This window comes from Lepus europaeus, chromosome X, assembly GCF_033115175.1.
Source record: "Lepus europaeus isolate LE1 chromosome X, mLepTim1.pri, whole genome shotgun sequence".
In the NCBI taxonomy this organism is placed as follows: Eukaryota; Metazoa; Chordata; class Mammalia; order Lagomorpha; family Leporidae; genus Lepus; species Lepus europaeus.
In genome coordinates, this window is record NC_084850.1 from 115,464,726 (window position 1) to 115,486,388 (window position 21,663).

Here is a 21,663-nt window from a genome sequence, read left to right on the forward strand (position 1 = left end):
AAAATGAAAAGATGGAGCGTTAGGCCGAAAAGATGCTTTGAAGATCAGCTCATGTCCGTTCAAATAATTTAGTAAATGACTGATAAGGTCATATTAAAATGTTCTTTAAAAATAACATTGCTGAAAGTCTAGCTTTCTCTGTGTAATGATGAAGTAGAAAGATATTCCATTATACAGTGAGTAAAATAATGCAATCATCTAGTGAAATTCAAATAGAAAATGAAAAATCAAAATTGAATTTTTAAAAATTGACATTTTGAATGAGATAATTGTAGATGCACATGTAGTTCTAAGAAGTAATATGGAAAGATCCAGTGTGCACCCTTCCCTGTTTTTCCCAATGTTGACTTAAAAAAAAAAGATTATTCGTTTGAAAGGGAGAGTGACAGAGAGAGGGAGAGACAGGAAGACAGAGAGATCCCATCTGCTGGCTTACTTCCTAAATGACAGTGATGGCGGGACTTGGCCAAGATGAAGCTAGGAGCAATGAACTCTATCCGAGTCTCCCACAGGGGTGGCAGGGGCCACTGCCTTCCCAGGGTTATTAGCAGGGAGACATATCAGAAGTAGAACAGCAGAGATACAAACCCGTGCTCCTACATGGGATGCAGGCATTGCTGGCAGCAGGTTAACTCCACAATATTGGCACCCCCCAGAGTGATATTTTGCAGAACATTAATATGATATCACAAGCAGGATATTGACATTGATACAATCCACCAATGTTATTCAGATTCTGCCAGTGTTGACATGTTTCTGTTTATGTGTGTGCATTTAGTTTTGGAGTCTTATGTGTAAGTGTCTCTGGATGAGAGATGAAACTCTGACCCAGAAGACATGCAAGCACATCCCTTGTCACTTTTTAATAGGCAGTCTCTGGACTGTGTCTCTCGAGTGGGTCCTAGATGGTGTTAGAAGAGCCTGATGTTCTAGGGACACCTCCTGGATCAGATGGAGAGGTAAGCCTATCTGGGCTGCCTTCTAATGCTAGCTGTGAGTTGTGAAATGTAGGATCTGGGTTACTTTCTTACTTTCTTCTACCAGGGGAGGAGATGTAAGTCACTCAGCTACTGCTTCAGTCCCAGCTGACCAAACCTCCATTATCTTCTTGGGAACATTCGGTTATTTTCAATTACATTATTACCAGTGCTTATTGTCCTGCTAGTGGAGAGGAGCAGGGAGGGATGGACCTAGGTCATCCTGTCCTGACCAGAGTTCCCCAAATTGACTTTTTCAAGAGAAAAGTGCTTTCTTTATTCATTTTGTAGATACTCTCCTTTTCCTACTGCTATATATTTTTAAATTTTAATAGTACAAATATAATAATACTTGATTTTTAAATTAACAAATACTTATCACATTCCTACAAGATGTTATGCACAGTGATGTTTTCTATCTGTGCTTCTACTTTAACAGGAAAGGGTGAGAGGAGGCTTACACTAATTTCCATATACACTAATTTCCACTTGGTACTATGGTGTGGTGAGGGACAATTTTTAGATTCTAGTATCTGTAAAAAGTGAATATTTCTCATAAGTTAAGTAATTTAATATTAAAATTAATTGTTATTAATGGCAGTTCATGCTTAGTGCCTGGGTGCCAGGGTGACAAATATTATAGAACATATATAATTTATCTTTCTGCTAACATAGAATAAATCTCTACTATTAATATTTTTAACTAAAGAATAATCAACAGAACAGTCTTCTTTCTGGTAGGTTTAAAATGTATATTCTCTTTAATTTTAATCAACTTTGAGTTTACTAATGGTATGCTAAATTCACTGACATTCGTTATATGGGGGCCCAACAACATGTCAGAAATTAAATGATTCTATCTACACATTTTTGTGTGTGTGTTTCTATGAGGAGGGGGCAGTTATTAAGATTTTTTCTCCATACATATATACATTCATTGATAGATACATAGATAGAGGTAGTATTTTCTGTTGATAAGTTTTAGAACCCTTGAGACATTAATTTTAATAGGTTAACATAACATTTAATAGTAGTATATAGTAAAGGATTTTGAGACATTATTTAGTTTTAATAATAAAATAATCCATTGTATTTATAAAATGTATCCCAGAAGTATCTAGTAATGGATATGATAAATTTTGTCCTACCCTTTATGTAAATGCTAGAAATAGCAATAAGACTGTTTTCAATATAGATTTCTAGTGCAGTGTTCATTAACTTGAAATCCAAAATTAGAAAGATAATATTCAGAATAACTGAACTGATTTACTTACAAGTAAGCATTCTAGTTAATATGGCTATGACTATGAATCATGTACAATTAAAAATTTCCCATAGTCATTCATATATTAGGCTAACCTTGGCTTGGGAAAAAATTGTGTGGAACATCATCAGTCAATTTTAATACCAGAGTTAAAGGATAGGAGACAAATAGTATATACAGCACAAGGAAAATGACAGAAGCAGGAACTTCTGATGAAGAAGATTAATAAATTTGGCTAGCAAGCTGTACAGAATATTGAAATTATAGAGCAAATTGAAATTGTAGAGAATATTCAGACATAATTGTTTTATATATGTATATATACATATACATACATACATACATATACGGTTAAATGTTTGGGTCCCCCTTGCCTCTTCCTTTGTATATTCAATTATAGAGGGATTTTACTTGAAAATGACACTGCTACTCCCATGGCCTATCCATTGCTATGCATTTCTTTTAAGAATGCAAGGATGGGGTCTCAGGCAGTTGTTTACCTTGCAGTTGAGACACCAGTTGAGATGCTCTCATCCCATTTAGGAGTTCCTGGGTTAGATGCCCAACTCTGGTTCCTGAACCCAGCTTCTTCCTAGTGTGGACTCTTGGAGGCCACAGATATGGCTCGATTCATTGTGTTCCTGCCACTCATGTGAAAGACCTGGATTGAGTTCCTGGCTCCAGGCTTCCATCTGGCCCAATCCTGGACTTTGTGGGCATTGGAGGAGTGAGTCAGTGAACAGGACCATTCTTTCTGTCTCCTTCCCTCCCACACCTCTGGCTTTGTCTTTCTCTGTCTGTCTGTCTCTCTGCCTCTCAAATAAATAAACAGAAAGTAGGAACGCACTGACTGTTTTTGCAGGAGGAATTGAATTCGTTTGGCTTAGCACCCTTTCCTTTGGAGCTGTGCCTCCCTGAGGTATGTTGTCTAGGGAACAGGTTTACTGCTACTATTTCATGCTACCTAGTGGATGTCACTAGGAAAATTATTACAAAACACACATAGCAAGAAGACTTAGGTCTTAATCTCTGATATTAGCTTTAACATTACCAAAGGAGTTATTTTCATCCCTAACTTCTTTTTTTTTTTAATTTTTGACAGGCAGAGTGGACAGTAGAGGGAGACAGAGAGAAAGGTCTTCCTTTTTGCTGTTGGTTCACCCTCCAATGGCCGCCGTGGTTGGTGCACTGCGGCCGGCGCACCGCGCTGTTCCAATGGCAGGAGCCAGGTGCTTCTCCTGGTCTCCCATGGGGTGCAGGGCCCAAGAACTTGGGCCATCCTCCACTGCACTCCCTGGCCACAGCAGAGAGCTGGCCTGGAAGAGGGGCAACCGGGACAGGATCGGTGCCCCGACCGGGACTAGAATCCAGTGTGCCGGCACCGCAAGGTGGAGGATTAGCCTGTTAAGCCGTGGCGCTGGCCCATCCCTAACTTCTGTGCCAGTGATTTAATTTATTATGAAACTGGATAGTGAAAAATAGTTCTTATCAATTTCATCCATGTTCATGTATAAGTAGTAGAGTGAGGACATGTTCAATTTCTAAGCTGGAAAGTGAGGAAGAAGAAATGGTAAGTAGGAAAATTTATTTTCTTGCCCCATGAAGCATATTTTTGAGTGGGCTGGAGATGAGGAATAAGGACCCCATCTGGCTTCAGTGATCCTAGCAGTAGACACTACGTTAAATGATGGTAGTGGGGATAGAAAAATGAAAACATTTGTAGAGAAGAAGATGTATGAATTCTAGTGTTGCTCATTTGTACGTAAAGCTGACATTTATCTATCCCATCGTTAATTATATATCCTCCCTAACCCCTAAACTCCATTTTTAATATAGCATGTAGAATAAATAGTTCTACAACAGTTATTTGACTATGGTTCACAACTCTTATGCCTAAACATTTAATGTGACCTACAGAATCATGTTACGATTTTCTGCCCCTCTCTAAATTCCCCTCATGCAGGTCTCCCTTGAAAACACTGGCCTACTGTTAGACTTCTTTTCATCCTTCAGATCACAGCTTGATGTTTCTTAGGGAGCTTTCTAAAGGGCTCTAGCCCATAGTAATCTCTACATGGCATGATCACTTCCCCAGTTATATATCCTCCAAATATCCTGAGGTACACTATTTGTTGGCCAAAGATATGAAAATTCTATACAGCTTTTCCTACTCCCAATATTTGTGGCTTTATTCACTGTTTCTTTATCAGTCTATATTCCATGTACATCTTTCATTGTTTCCAAAAACAGCTTGGTCTTCTGCTTGCTCTCTTTTATGTTTTCCAAGCTGTTTATAATTTTATTTTAAAATATATGAATAGCTTCTGCCATTTCAGTAGAATCTTAAACAAAAGGGGAACACAAAGTGTAAGTGCCATGTTGGTTACCATGAGCCAGATTTTTTTCTTTAAATGCAATTGACTAGATAATAGGTTGAATTTTTATTGCCTAATGTGAAAACTGGTTTGTTAATAACAGTGGGTCATGTTCAACAAATTAGTTTTCAGGAACATGGACAAATGAAGCTTTAGCTGCTCTTCACAGTAACTCTAATTCCAGAAAATTGTTCATCTCTTCTCTGATTAAAGTTCACAGACCATTTCTTCATTTTGCCAAATCATTTCAACCAAAATGAGATGAGAATATTTTTTTGCCAACTTATAATGGAAGTGAAGAATAAACACCCAGTGTAGGATATGGAATTCACAGAATGGTAATTATGGTTTTGTTCAATGTTAAGAATTAATCATTAAGAAGACATGAATTAGAAAGACTGTTTACCGCAGTTATATTTGTCCACTCTTAAATTTCTGTTATTCTGTTCACGAGAAAGAGTTATTGAAATGTGTTCTACCAGTACTCCTAGCATAAGTTGCTTTTTCTATGAAAGTACATCCAAGACACTGACTCTCTTGGTCAGAGTTATAATAATTTCTTCATGGATTGAGTGAACTATCTGCGGGGATCACTTTGGTAGCAATAGTTGAAACTTTTGAAGCAGAGGAAATAGAATTGTCTCAAACACCTTGTGAAAAAATAGGACAAAGAGGACAAAGAGAAAAGTAGGGAGACAGCATGGGCTTCTTACGTGGAATTTTCTGAGAGGAATTCAGAAACAGAATTGGAAGCTATTTAATATGAATCTGTAAAGATAACACATTTCTCTTGGAGGAAGTTTCTAAACAAAGCAGCTGTAGGGCAAAGAGAGGTATGCATCATCCATCGCCTGCCCCTTGGCACAGAGAACTGGCACTGCAGGGCCTATACTGGCCCACAAGTTCTTCAAAGATAATAGTGCTCCTACAGCTTTGCTCTGTAAAATAGACTCTTCTTGCCCTGTAGCAGCCTGCCTGGTCTCTGAACGCCATGGGATTTGACCCTTTGAAGACTTTGCTTTTAAAGCAGTTTGTCCTGTTTGTCCAGATTTTATGCAGTAAAGGTCAGCTATAACCGGTAATAGTTTTGTCAATGTTTCCATATCTTAGGACAAAGTTCTTTATTTGCTCAGTATGTTCTGTCTAGTTTTCCTTCACATTTTGAGGAAATTTTTTTCTTTTTTTTCATTTATTAAACTTTTATTTAATGAATATAAATTTCCAGTGTACAGCTTATGGGTTACAATGGCTTCCCCCCTCCCATAACTTCCCCCCCACCCGCAACCCTCCCCTTTCCCGCTCCCTCTCCCCTTCCATTCACATCAAGATTCATTTTCAATTCTCTTTATATACAGAAGATCAGTTTAGTATATATTAAGTAAAGATTTCAACAGTTTGCCCCCACATAGCAACACAAAGTGAAAAAAATACTGTTGGAGTACTAGTTATAGCATTAAATAACAGTGTACAGCACATGAAAGACAGAGATCCTACATAATATTTTTTTAAAAATTAATTAATTTTCTATGCCATTTCCAATTTAACACCAGGTTTTTTTTTTTCATTTCCAATTATCTTTATATACAGAAGATCGATTCAGTATATAATTAGTAAAGATTTCATCAGTTTGCACCCACACAGAAGCACAAAGTGTAAAAATACTGTTTCAGTACTAGTTATAGCATCACTGCACATTAGACAACACATTAAGGACAGATCCCACATGGGATGTAAGTACACAGTGACTCCTGTTGCTGACTTAACAATTTGACACTCTTGTTTATGGCATCAGTAATCTCCCTAGGCTCTAGTCATGAGTTGCCAGGGCTATGGAAGCCTTTAGAGTTCGCTGACTTTGATCTTATTCTGATAGGGTCATAGTCAAAGTGGAAGTTCTCTCCTCCCTTCGGAGAAAGGTACCTCCATCTTTGATGGCCCCGTTCTTTCCACTGGGATCTCACTCACAGAGATCTTTCATTTAGGTCTTCTTCTTTTTTTTCTTTTCCATGGTATCTTGGCTTTCCATGCCTACAATACCCTCATGGGCTCTTGAGCCAGATCCGAATTCCTTGAGGGCTGATTCTGAGGCCAGAGTGTTGTTTAGGACATCTGCCATTCTATGAGTCTGCTGTGTATCCCACTTCCCATGTTGGATCCTTCTCTCCCTTTTTGATTCTATCGGTTAGTATTAGCAGACACTTGTCTTGTTTGTGTGATCCCTTTGACTCTTAGACCTATCAGAGCCATCAATTGTGAACTGAAATTGATCACTTGGACTAGTGAGATGGCATTGGTACATGCCACCTTGATGGGATTGTATTGGAATCCCCTGGCACATTTCTAACTCCACCATTTGGGGCAAGTCTGATTGAGCATGTCAGAAATTGTACATCTCCTCCCTCTCTTTTTCCACTCTGAAATTTAACAGGGATCACTTTTCAGTTAAAATTTAAACACCTAAGAATAATTGTGTGTTAATTACAGAGTTCAACTACTAGTACTAGAACAACAACAACAACAACAAATACTAAAAAGGATAAAGTATTGCATTGTACATCAAGAGTCAGGACAAGAGCTGATCAGGTCATTGTTTCTTATAGTGTCCATTTCACTTCAACGGTTTTCCCCTTTGGTGCTCAGTTGTCGCCGATCAGGGAAAACAAATGATATTTGTCTCTTTGGGACTGGCTTAATTCACTCAGCATGATGTTTTCCAGATTCCTCCATCTTGTTGCAAATGACTGGGTTTCGTTGTTTCTTACTGCTGTATAGTATTCTATGGAGTACATGTCCCATAATTTCTTTATCCAGTCTACTGTTGATGGGCATTTGGGTTGGTTCCAGGTCTTAGCTATTGTGAATTGGGCTGCAATAAACATTAATGTGCAGATGGCTTTTTTATTAGCCAAATTAATTTCCTTTAGGTAAATTCCAAGGAGTGGGATGGCTGGGTTGTATGGTAGGGTGATGTTCAGGTTTCTGAGGAATCTCCAGACAGACTTCCATAGTGGCTTAACCAGTTTGCATTCCCACCAACAGTGGGTTAGTGTCCCTTTTTCCCCACATCTTGAGGAAATTTTTAAAGTTTTTCTGTCTTTCCTGGCTGTGACACTGTACTTTTCCTTTGGTATTAGAGGCTTACCTTATGAAATAAGAGTCAGTAACGCAGCCAGGCATTTGCCTCTTGCTGTGTTCAGTGGAATCAAGGACTAGTCGGATGATATTTGTCTTGTCACTATTGAGAGTATCTCCTCCCAGTCTCTTCCCACATTAATAGATACATGCCTTACATTGTCATTTTTTCTCCCAGTTATTCTGGTTTAGAGTCAACATTGCATTTGACTTCTAATTGTAAAGGAAAGCTCTACTGTGATCTGGTGATCCATCTTTGGGATCAAATTGTTTATAGTCCTAAAATAGAACCCTGAAGTGATAGGATATTTAAATATAAAAACCATCTCTCAATCAATTGGGCACATGGTCTTACTTTCTAAAGATGGATACAATATTTCTTTTAAAAAATTTCTTCCTGTATATTTTGTCATACTTGTGTTACTATCATCAAAGAGAGTTTATAAAAATGTAACTTCCTATATATAATTTCAAGATCATTCCCTAAAAAGGACTATATTAGAGAAGAGTAATTGGCCATAGAATAATGTATATGATTATCATCAGTAATTGATTATTCAATATGCAAGTGCACTTAAAAAAGTTTGAGGAAAATGGACTAAGAGGTAAGTTATTTTAATGCAAAAATTCTTGAAATTTGTACACATAAAACATCTTAAAAACTTATGAAAAATCATATTATGAAAAAACAATGCAAGGATTCCAAAAATTTTGCACCAAAAATTATATCTTGTAATTTAATTTCAACAAACTTAAAAAAAGACATTTTTTTATTTCAAAGTTAGTAACAGAGAGAGGAAAAAAGAGAGAGAGAGAGAGAGGGAAAGAGAGGGAGAGAGAGATCTTGTATCTGCTGGTTAACTCTCCAAGTGGCTACTATGGCAAAGACGGAGTAAGGCTGAAGCCAGAACCCAGGAGCATCTTCAGGGTCTCCCTTGTGGGTGGAAGGGGACAAGCACTTGGGGCATCTTCTATTGTCTTTCCCCAGCATATTGGCAGGCAGCTGGATCAGAAGTGGAGCAGCTGGATGTGACCCAGTGCCCATAGGGGATGCCAATGCCGCAGGCAGCAGCTTTACCTACTAAGTCACAGTGGCAGCCCCCATTTTTATAAACTTTTTGAAGAACCCTCTCATATGAGTAAGAAAGCTACCTACTTAATATAATAGTAAGTATAGTCAGTAGCCAGCTTTCTTATTATATTTCCTACTATATATTTTCTTACTATATATATACTATAGTAAATATAGTATATACGATATACTGTTATAGAAAAATCAGTACTGTGTCTAGTATCTTTAGTAATACATAGCTCCAAATGCTAATGCAATCATACACAATTAATGATTAAAATACCATGTATAGCAAAACGCCATGCACAACATAACTAATAGTAATTAGATGTTACTATATGATTAATAGCTTTCAGTAAAATTCTGAATTCAAAATAGCAGATTTCCATTTGATTTATTTGCATGATAGTTTCAATCTTGAAAATTTCAATGAATATTTAAATGTGAAAATACATTGATATGTAAAATTGAGCTAGGTTCGGTATTCACATAATTAGTTTGTCACTTATGGTTCAAAAGCTATATTGGACATGAAATAATTATTTGTTTTATAGGACTGTACTTCTTGTTACTGGAAGTTTGTATTCCTTGAGGCACATTTTCATTCATTATATTAAAGATAAAAGTGCTTTCACATATTACCATAATGTACCTAGAAAGTGGTAGTTTACCCACTGCAGTTGAGGATTTTTTTTTTTTTTGGTTGCAAGTTACTGAAAAGAGGACAAAATGTAATCAAATAGAGGGTTTTAATTTTCTCCTATGATGAAATTTTAAGGAAAGCAGTCTAAAACAAGCAAGTGACCCTCTGATGTCATGAGCGCCCAAGCCCCTTGGATCATCTTGCTCTTTCTCATATTACTCGCACTCAACTCCTGGTTGCTGGAAGATTTCAACATTTCCAGCCTGACATTCATATTCTCGTACAGGAATATGATGGAGGGAGCAAGAACAAGGGATGGACAGAAAAGTAAATCTGTCTCAGAAATCCCCAGTAATCATCCTCTTATGTGTCATTAAGTGTCACGGAAAGTGACCTATTGAGGCTAGTGTTGGTTGCTAGGGGCTTTCTCATCACTAGTGATTATTTTATTGCTGGGGATTTTACTAGGGGATTCCTTATTGCCAGGTGCTCAAGTGACCTCCATAATAAGGCCATTGCTGACTGCCAAGGAGGCTCATGTAGAGGAATTCAAACTTACTCTCTAAAGCTTCAACAACCAATTCTGTGGGAGCAAACTCACAATAGGCAGATTAACAGGATACAAGGTATATAAATTAACTTGCATTGTACATGAAAGTCACACAAATATGAAATTCAAAGAAGGGCCATATTTTTGAGTCTTAAATACTCTCTTTATAGAGAAGAGTGAAGTGAGGGGCTGTAGGCAATTTTGGGGGTGGGGTGGGTAAATGATATTAGGGAGAAAGAATGAGCTCAGAGAACAGATAATGGCCTAGGACAAAGTTATTCTGAGCCCCAGGTATAGTGTTTAATTTTCAGTCTCTTCCACTGTGATATGAATTTAATCTTCCTTGGTTAATGAAATTCCAGTAAGAACATTTGAAGGCAATTGTGTTCCTCTTTGGTAGAACCTGTCTTCAAATTGGCTACTCCTCAGGTACTCTCAGTTTGAAATGAACGTGACATATGGTTGTAATTTTTTCTGAACTACAATACTTGAAATAAAGTTGTTTGCTTTAGCTGAGCACAGACAAAATCAGTATTTTGTTGATAAGGAAGAATGGACTCCTCCTATCCACTTGTCTCTACTTTGCTCCAGCATGTCAGTTGACTACAAATCCTTTCAAGAGCTGATTTCCTGTCTGTTTTCAGTATTAAAAAACCTCAAAACATCAAAAAAAAAAAAAAACAATTTTAAAGGAAAAAACTGTAAAGAGACTTCTTTGGTAAATTATGCTTTAAAAAATGTTTTAGAATGTATCAGTTTTCAGTGTGGGTTGGCTGCTAATACTTCCTCAAGAGAGCAATTTCTTTGCAGAGTTTATTGGATATTGAGGAAGCAACTAGCAATATCTGCCACTCCATGGAATCAGGAAGAAATTGCCAAGAAAAATTAATGTTTCAAGATCTAGATAAGCAGATTTACCATTGATTCCTTATTATTCTAAGTGAGATTATTAGTCAACTGAAGCGTACATTTTATTGACATTAAAAATGGTTCTTTTAATTAATGACATATTGATCTAATATTTATACTACTCATCTTTCATCTTTCATTTATCACTTCCCCATTTGAGTAAACATGCTGTCTTATCTACCAAATAAAGTTATTAGTTCATGATAACATTTGGCCAGAAGTTGACACAAAATTAGCAGTTGTTATCTCAGAAGGCAAGAATATGCTATATAAAAGGAAGCCATTCTTTTGTGACCCGAAAGAGCTTATTTCATACCCTTTATCCTGGTAGCAAAGGATGAGGGAAACAAGTGCTTACCATCTGCATGTTAAAACCTGTTGATACGCTGGGGAATTGGAATTGCTGTCTGTGTTTGTTTTTAAGTGTCAAATTTTAAAAAGACTCAGGATATGTAAGCAGGGTTGATTCTAACATTAAAATAAAACCAAAAGAAACCCAGAGCAAGCTGCTTCCAAAAAGCCTCAGCATAACAAAAAGAGCTGTAAACTTCTTCAGAAGTCTTCAAGGGGAAAATATGTGTTTATTCACAATGGGATATCCTGGGGACTTCTGTATCACAGCTTTATTGTGATATAATTCACATACCATAAAATTCAACCTTTAAAAGAAGACAATTTAGAGTCTTTTAGTATATCCACAGAGCTATGCAATTATCATTACTACCTAATTGTAGAACATTTTCATCATCTCCAAAAGAAATTGAAACTTGTATAACTTAAATAAAATCTAAAAAAAAAAAAAAAAGAGTGAGTGAGTGCCCATTGGCAGTAGCTTCTCATTGCTCACTGTTTCCTCCCTTTGGCAGCCACTACTTTATGTTGTGCCTCTAAAATATGCCTGTTTTAGGCATGTCATATAAACGGAATCAGATTATGTGGGGCCTTTAGTGACTGTGTCTTCTTTCATTTTGCATAGTGTTTTGAAGATCCCTCCATACCATCGAATATACCAATCCTTCATTCCTTTCATTTCTTGAATAAAATTCCATTATCTGGATATACCAAATTTTATTTATCCATTCATCGGTCCATTAATATTTGTGCCCCAATTTTTGCTTCCAGGAGACTTTTTGTATGTCATAAGCCATATATATCTTTATCCTATAATCAGAATAAAAATTGTCATGCTTTTAGTGGACATACCTTCTTTTTGTCAAGAGACAGAAATTTAAAAGCTGAGTTGTATTTTATCATTAAGCTTTTTGAGGGTATGTGTGTTATCAGTGATTTGGAATTATACAGAAATGTTGGCAAGGTGTCCTACACACTTTCCCTATGTAACAATCATCCTAATATGTAGGGTAAAGCAATGATTTTATTATGTTCATAGATTATATGGGTCGTAAATTAAGAGAGGACACAGCAGGGCTGTCTTTTATGTACATCGCAATGTCAATCTCAGTGAAAACTGGGTTTGACACACTGGTTGGGGGCTTGAATTCTGAAGACCTCCACTTGACTTTGCAGTATCGTTTGCTTCTAAGTAGCATGGTAACGTTGAGAGTAGTCAGACTTATATGGCAGCTCAGAGTTCCAAGCAACCAGTGTTGCAGCAAACAAGGTACCAGCTGTGTTGTCTTGTATGACTGAGCTGCAAAAGACAAAGAGTATGACTTCTGTTATCTTCTTCTTCTTCTTCTTTTTTTTTTTACTTACAAACACTTCCAGATTGAGGAGTAAAGGGTGTAGGTCCCACCTCTCAAACTATTAACAGTTTGATGGCTATGTTTTAAAACTACTGTGCCATTAGGGTATTTTATGTGATAATTATAATTTTATATGTTGAAAATAATTGGAAATGGTTATATTTAAAATCAGAATAGGCCATTGTGTTCAGTTAGCAACTTACAACAGAAGATACACACACACACACATACATATTGTATGTGTATGTGTGTGTGTGTGTATGAAGTAAAACAGGGTAAAAATAACCAGAAGCCAAATAAAGTTGGTGGTAGGTAGAATTTTGACAGAAATTTTTCTTAATTGGTGTTACTGAATCTGAGCTGGACCTTTTTTGTTTGTTTGTTTTGATAGTTAGACAGTGAGAGAGAGAGAGAGAGAGACAGAGAGAAAAGTCTTCCATCGATGGTTCATCCCCAAAATGGCCACTATGGCCAGAGCTACACCTATCCGAAGCCAGGAGCCAGGTGCTTCCTCCTGGTCTCCCATGTGGGTGCAGGGGCCCAAGCACTTGGGCCATCCTCCACTGCTTCCCCAGGCCATAGCAGAGAGCTGGACTGGAAGAGGAGCAACTGGGACTAGAACCCAGTGCCCATATGGGATGCTGGTGCTGCAAGGCGGAGGATTAACCAAGTGAGCCACAGCGCAGGCCTCTTGAGCTGGAATTTTTGGCAACAAGGATCAGATGTGATATAACTCTTATTATCTAATGGTGGAAAACCTATTAACTCTCCACTAAGGTTAATTCTGATCTTACACAGAATACCCTATGACCTTTAACATGTGGATGGTTAGTTGAATAAGAGGCAGAGATAATAAATAACCTAGTTAGTAATAGTTATAAAACAGTTAATATGTCAAGATACTATCCTTATCTATTTAGTTATTTAGGCATTTAATTCTTACAAGAATTTTATTAATCAGCTACTATTATTACTTATATTTTAAATAGGGAGAAAATGAAGTACAATTATATTAAAGAATCTGCCCATGATATCACAACTAGGAGGTATTAGAATCAGAATTTGAACCTAAGTCTTTCATTCCAAAGCCTATGCTTAAAGCCCTTATGTTGTATTGCTTCTGAACAAATTTTAGCACTATTGATAATGATGCTGCTTCACAAGTCATAGAAGTTCTTCATAGGCTGATTATGCTAACCCTCGATTAGAGGCGAACCACAATGGAGATTCACCTCACCCCAGTTAGAATGGCTTTCATACAAAAATCAAGAAACAACAAATGCTGCTAAGGATGTGGGGAAAAGGGTACCCTAATCCACTGTTGGTGGGAATGTAAACTGGTCCAGGCACTTGGAAGACACTATCAAGATACCTCAGAAATCTGAATATAGACCTACCATATGACCCAGCCATCCCATTCCTAGGAATTTATCCAAGGGGAATGAAATGAGCATATGAAAGAGTTATCTGTGCCTCCATGTTTATAGCAGCTTAATTCACAATAGCTAAGCTAGGTAATCAGCCCAGATGTCCATCAACTCATGACTGGATAAAGAAACTGTATGTATAATGAAATACTACTCAGCTGTAAAAAAGAATGAAATCCTGTCTTTTGTAACAAAATGGATGCAACTAGAAACCATTATGCATAGTCAAAAAAGCCAGTCCCAAACAGACAAATACCATATGTTTTCCTTGAACTGTGGTAACCAATGGAGTACCAAAAGTGTAATGCATAGAAGTGAAATTGACATTTTGAAATTTGATGATTGTTTACAGCCCTTTTCTCAACTGGTGAGGAACAGTGTTGTTTTCTTCACACAATTTTTGAACTCTTTACTTAGTGTAGGGTTAATCTTATGAATATAGAATAAACTGGAAGTAGATCTTTGTAAAAGCTAGGAGATGGAATGAAAAAGGAAAGAGAAGGGAAGGTGAGAGTGTGGGCAGAACAGAGGATAGGGTGGGAAATATCACTACGTTTCTAAATATGTATATATGAAATATATGAAATTTGTTTACCTTAAATTTAAAAAAAAATTAAAAGAGGCCAAAGTTATACATATAATTTTGCTGAGTGGGAATTTATCTATGACAAACTCCAGGAATTCAGAGCCCTGAAGGGAGTGTCCTAGCTCTCATTCCCTTTACTACCAAACTTCTGTATAGATAGTTTGTACCTGTCACTTTATTTACCTAGCAAATATTTATCACTTCATTCCATGAAGTTTGCTTTCCTCCTCTGAACCTATAATCCGAATCAAGTGACCTTTTGTAAATCCCAAACCTCTGTGGGGTTATGATAATTTTAATATTCTTGGCTACCACTTTCCATTTAATTGAATTGAAGAATTCTATAAAAGGAATGTTTCATATATAAACTATGTATATTTGTAACTGATCTCATGTAACTTGAAATACTATAGGGCACAGTATATTGTAATACAGATAAGAATATATTGCAATTTTAAAAGGATACCCAAAACATTATGTGAGAATGAGGACATACAGCTTTTGGTATGGGAGAAGAACTTTGAGTTCTTTGTGAAGAATGTGGCATATGTAAAAGGTATTAAATATAGTTAAAGATTTATTTACTTATTTATTTGAAAGGCAGAGTTACAGAGAGGCAGAGGCAGAGGCAGAGAGAGAGAGAGGTAAGACACCTTCCATCTGCTGATTCAGTAACTAGATGGCCACAATGGCCAGAGCTGGGCCGATCCGAAGCCAGGAGCCAGGAGCTTCTTCCAGGTCTCTCACAGGGATGCAGGGGCTCAAGGACTTGGGCCCTCTTCCACTGCTTTCCCAGGCCATAGCAGAGAGCTGGATCAGAAGTGGAGCAGCCGGGACTTGAACCAGCTCCCATATGGGATGCCAGAACTGCAGGTGGTAGCTTTTCCTGCTATGCCACAGCGCGGACCCTGGTTAAAAACTAATATTTACTCAGTGTATATGCCACAGCGCCGGCCCCCAAGACATTTCAGTTTTTAAGGTGAAACAAAGAAGGGGAAGATCCCTTTTCGCATGTCTTATGCAGAATGCACTGTTTCATTATTTTAGATTCAATTGAATGGCCTTATTAGCCCATAAATTTCACATAATTTATATTTTAGTGTTTTATTATGTAATCAACTTACTGTTCTGAATATCACCTTGTTCCTTATGGAATTGGATTTGTTACCTCATGGGGAAGCTATCTATAAAATGTAGATAGTAATACCTACTTCATGAGTTTTCTCTAAGGATTAAATTCTATTTATTTAGATAGTTAATCATCAGAATTCTATACAACTGAATGCTATCTGATTTTACAAACTCTATATTGAGTTACTGTAATTGGCTGTGCTATGGATTCATGAGTGAAATAGTCTCAGTTTTGTTCTGAAATTAAAAAAAAAATGTTGGGATGGGTATTTAGCCTAGTGGATAAATGCCCATATTCCTCGTGGGAGCACCTGGCTTTAGTTCCTGGCTCCAGCTACTGATAATGCAGACCTGGGTTACAGCAGTGATATCTCAAGTAATTGGGCTTCTGGCAGCTAGAGAAGAGACCTGGATTTAGTTCTCAGCTTTTGACTTTGGCTCTGGTGCAGCTCCAGCTCTTGTAGGCAGTCTGGCTGCCTCTAAGATAAACAAATTAAAAAATTTGAAAGGTGCTGGTCAATATTTTTGTAATACAAATTATTTCATCATTGTGAACATGGTCTCCACCTATTGTAAACAAACATCTACTTTGTTAAAAGTCCCATTTCTTGTGATACTGTTCATGCTTTCAGGAAAGCATATCCTTGGAGACAGTTTATGGTATTTTTAATTTTCAACAAACTATAAAATTAATGTCAAACAATGTCAGTTTAAAATAGTATGCGAATGAACATTGATATCATAAGTGAAACAAGTGATCAAAATTATTCAAAAATGAATGCCATTTTTACCCACAAAAGAACTACTGAGTTTCTTTGGAAATTTAATATACTGGATCAGCAATGATCTAAAATGTAGAATGTCAAACTGTTTATCTTCAACTTGTATTGTGTAGTGATTCCAATAAGAAAACTAATGTGGCATTCAGCTATGCAATTTTATATATGTGTACACACACATAAACACATACTAGTGTACTTCATAAAGTTCATGGAAATGGATTTAAAAGATCATTTTATTTTGATGCAAAACGTTTTGATCTCCATGCATATGAGGGATTTTCAAAAAGTTCACGGAAAATATAATCTAATGAAAAGATTATGACTGGATTTCAAAATTATTTTCACCAAAAGAAACTTATTTGTTAATTCAGTTTTCCTCACACTCTCTAAAGTTTCTCTTACTTCAGTACATAAGTGCCAGAGTGCATATATTACTGTATACTCTTTTCATATAATTTATGTGCACATGAGCCAATGATTAAAACAACTTGATGAAAATGAATGATAGCCACATAGCCTCAACATTTTCAAGAGTAAATCTTACCTGTATAGGAAAAAATCTCGCTTACTCAATAGATAAAGATTCTCAGTGTATAGCATTATTTATAGACATAATATTTTTAACTAACTGCAATAAAGCAAAAATTTTATCATAAGTTTACTGCTTAAGCAATGAGATAATGTTCCAGTTTGGATAAGAATCTTTGTGAAATATTAAAAATCATTTATGAATAGAATATTTTTCAATGCTTACTGTGAAACATCAAAGTAAGCTACAGAGGAATTTTGTAGGAACTTTGGCCAAATAGATGAGTAGGCAATTAAAACCATATAAAGTACAAGTGGCTATGAAAGTCACCATTGAAGAATTTAAAGCTCAGTCATTTTTCTCACATCTGTTTGAAAATGCTTGAGAATATACACTGGGAGCAAGAATGTGAAGAAACAAGCCATCAGACATAATGGTGTAGCACAAACAGACTTTGAAGCTCAACTTGGCATTCTCTTCTCAAACTGAAAATGTAGTTATATTTTTGCATTGATATTCTACAACAAGGAGTTTGTCCCTCATATATGTTTCTCAAAGGGAAAAGTACATGGATTTTCTCAGTAACTAAGTAATAGGAAAATAGTTAACAGGTAATCTGGATGGATATAGGTAGATGTGGGCCATACAAAATATCTTTATATTACAGTTTGAAAGAATGACATGAATTTATATGAATAGATGTTGAAATGGGGTCACTGTGTAGTATTAGTTGCTTAAAATTTAGAACATATATATTTATATACAAGCGTGCTTTAAAAAGTTAATGGAAAGTAAACATTATTAAATAAACTATGCATGGATTTCAATTAATTTTGCACCAAAAAAGACTTATCTTTAATTTCATTTTCCATTAACTTTTTGAAGTTCTCTAATACATGTATATATATTGTATACACATATACATGAGTGTATATATATATATGCATGTCCTAGTTTATTATATATGTATATTTGTATAAAGTAAAATACAAACACATAAACAAATATATACAAATATATGTTTGTGCCATAAAGCATAGAGCATGCATGTTTGGTCTCATACCAATCATTTTATAGTCTTATATGGAGAAAGTAGAATTTGGTAGTGATTGAATTCTTATCTATGCATCTGGGTATTGGGAGGGTGGTATATGGGAATATTTTTATTTTTTCAATCTGTATGTATCATTTCACTTTAAGAACTGATTACTATGTGTATATTAGTTGGTGGCTCATAAACCCCTGAAATTTGTTTTTCATGATTCTGAAGGCTAGGAAGTCTAAGATCAAGACACCAGAGGATTCAGTGTATGTATGGTATATCTGACTCTTCAATAACATTTATCTGCTTCCTGAGACTTCACATAGTAGAAGAAGGTGAAGAAGTTTTTTAGGGTCTCTTTTTTAAGGTGCTAATTCCATTAATGGGGGCTCTACCCTGATAATCAAGTCATGGTAAAAAAAAAAAGTCTCTACCTCTTAATACTTTTGAGTGTAAGATTTAAACATAAGAATTTTGGGGAACACAGAAACTCATTTAGTAGCAGTGACTGTGTTTATCCTAGATTAAAAGTTTGTTATTTTCAAGGCATATGTTCACTCTGTAGGTATGTATATATTTTTGTACTAGATGAAGATTAACAGTATCTTTTAGAGTCATATCTTGGGAAACTCTCCAGCTGCCTTTGGTGTCTTATCAGTATTGACTCCTCCGGCTGAAGCAATTTGATCCTCTCAAAACTCAAACTGATAGTGGGAACTTCTTTTTCTGTCTTGTTTCCTTTCACCAAAAATTGCTATTTCTTTTTTTAAAAACAACTAGAAAATAACTGAAAACCTTCTGTGGTGCTAAATCACTGTCAAAAATAAAATCTGTTTTAAAACTGGAAATACCTTGAGTAAAGCCATTTAATGTGACTAGAAGCAGATTCTGAAGAAAATGGTAAACAAACTCGTTAGCAGCAACATACACGTTAATTTACTCATCCAGCAGATAATGAGTATTGAGTCTGAGGGATCTGTTTCAGTGCCTAAAATACAAAGGTGGATAAAGGCTCAATTACAGATCTTCAGGAACTAATAGTCATCTGAGAAAAATGGACTTGTAAATAGATAATTATAGTGCTGAGAAGCATGAGGAATTAAACAATAGGAAATTGTGCAAGGTGCAGTGCTGACACAAAAGAAGGAACAAAGCTAACCGGACAAGTTGTAACAGGCTTCACAATTTGAAGAGTGCATAGAAGTTTCCTCCAATTGGCAACTTCCAATTCAGTTGAACTATCTTCATGCTTCCTGTTCAATTTAGATTGCATTTTCAAACGTGTTTCTCAAATGAGGGAAAAAAGATGAGGCATTGGATTGAGCAAAGCAAGGACAAGTATAGCAGACACTATAAAATGGATATAAGATGTTTGTTGAATTTGGTAGATACTCTTCGTATTCTTTTGGCATTCCCATTTTACCTGTTGAGTTTCTTCTTATATATACCTGAGAACTTTGTCTCACAGGGTTGCCACTGTGGGGAAGACTAGAGGTGCTGAAATATTGAGGCTATAAGTGACATCCTTTGACTGATGACAGATTGGATGGCAAAACCCCTAAAGTTTTAACTCTTGAGAATGAATGTGTGGGACATATCTATACCATATACCAGAGGTCCCCAATCACACTGAGTCCCAGTTCCCAACAGTCATAACTTGCTAATTATTGCACCTTGAATTGGCTTCCTGTCTTCTTTGTATCACTTCTCTTGATGCTTTCAGTAAACACCATTTCAATAAACTACCTGGATTCAAATTCCTGTCTCAGGTCTGATCCTGGAGAACTCAATTTAAGACATTGGACAATTGACTGGCTATGAGGGATAAAAGAGGAGAATCTCTAAGAATCTCCCGTGCTGCTGGTGTAGCAAACAGATGGATAGTAGCACCAGTTACTGAATTTTCACTGCCTTCCAGTGCCTTGCAGGTGTTAAGTGACGATCCTTCCCAGCCAAGCCCTAAAGAGATCGTGAATGGAAGTGCCTATGGCATTATGAGTCTGTGTAGTAATAGGTTGTATTGTCTTTACTATCCTATTTTTCTTGCTGGCATCTCCATATGCATCTGCAAGACCTTAGCCATGCCAGTACTTTCTATTCCAGCTTCTGCCCTTGTCCCCGGAGGATATCTGTCATTCTTAAATTTGTATTGATGCTCAATCCCTTAGCTCTGTTCTTGGGTGCTTTTCTCGGGGCTTTCCCCACCTCTATCATTTTTACACTATTGATACTATGTTCTAGAAATATGTTTGCCTCTACAAGGTGCTCTAGCTCAATCCTGTGTCTGGGAAATTGTTAACCTTCTCATTGATGCTGTTTACTGCATTGTTTGGTACCTTCACTGTGCTTGATGTCATAGCTATGCACTCCATATCCATGAAGTGACAAGGGAGAACTTCCCATTCTTGTTCTCACACTGTTATAAAGGAAGCAGAGTAGAGCAGGTAGGCTGGACAAATGACACTTTTTTGCCCATATTTCCTCTGACAAGGACACATTCCACATTTTATTTACATTTCAAGACTAATTTCTTTTTTTTTAAAAGATGTATTTTATTTATTTAAAGACAGAGTTACAGGGAGAAGTAAAGACACAGAGAGAGGTCTTCCATCCACTGGTTCACTCCCCAGATGGTTGCAATGTCTAGAGCCATGTCGATTTAAAGCCAGGAGCCAGGAGCTTCTTCCAGGTCTCCCACATGGGCGCAGGGGTCCAAGGACTTGGGCCATCTTCTATTGCTTTCCCAAGCCATAGCAGAGAGCTGGATGGGAAGAGGAGCAGCTGGGACTAGAACCAGCGTCCATATGAGATACCGGTACTGTAGGTGAGGGCTTTAACCCACTGCGCCACAGACTAACTTTACTTTAAAAATCACATAGCCTTACACCTATGTCCTTTTTTGTTGACTTCACTTAAACTTAAATGCATAATTTGCAAAGCAAAGACTGTTTATATTTACCATGTCTGTTAAATGAAACACACAGAAACAGCTTTTAACGGTAATACATTGCCCCACCCCCACATTTATTTATTGTGAATACAGTTATCCAAACAATCCTGAATATATTCTTAGAACTACTAGTTGTCAGCACCCACACTGCTTCAAAATTAATGCGATTTGTGATAATATTCATTGTACCTGCTACCTTAAACAATTGCAGCTGTGGCTCTTTTGCTACGCAAGATGAATAAAGGATGCCATTTCTGCTTTTCCTTCTTGAGATTTTTACTTTTCAGAAAATCATCTGTACTTCCACCTGACACTTCTTGCCAGGCTTTTGTCTTGTAAACCTGAATTCTACTTTGAGTACTCCAGGCTTATGTTTAAATGACAGTGCTTCAACAAGAGAAAGAAAAATGTGCTGCATTTTCACTCTTGTTTCCTGAAAACATAATATGTATACATATATTAGATATATTCTTACAAATGTCTGGGTCATGTATATCAGCTGGATATTTCTACTTAACGTGTGGGTATTTTGCATTGTGATTTAATCAAATCATTAACTATGACTAGAAGAGTCTTGATTTAAGACGT

The 21,663-nt window shown here is 36.6% G+C and overlaps 1 protein-coding gene across 8 annotated transcripts in view; it reads left to right on the forward strand.

Annotated features, from left to right (window-relative positions):
• Nucleotides 1-21,663, forward strand: part of DMD (dystrophin) — a 2,142,101-nt gene that overhangs the window by 231,235 nt on the left and 1,889,203 nt on the right. The gene's annotated exons all lie outside the window — the stretch shown is intronic.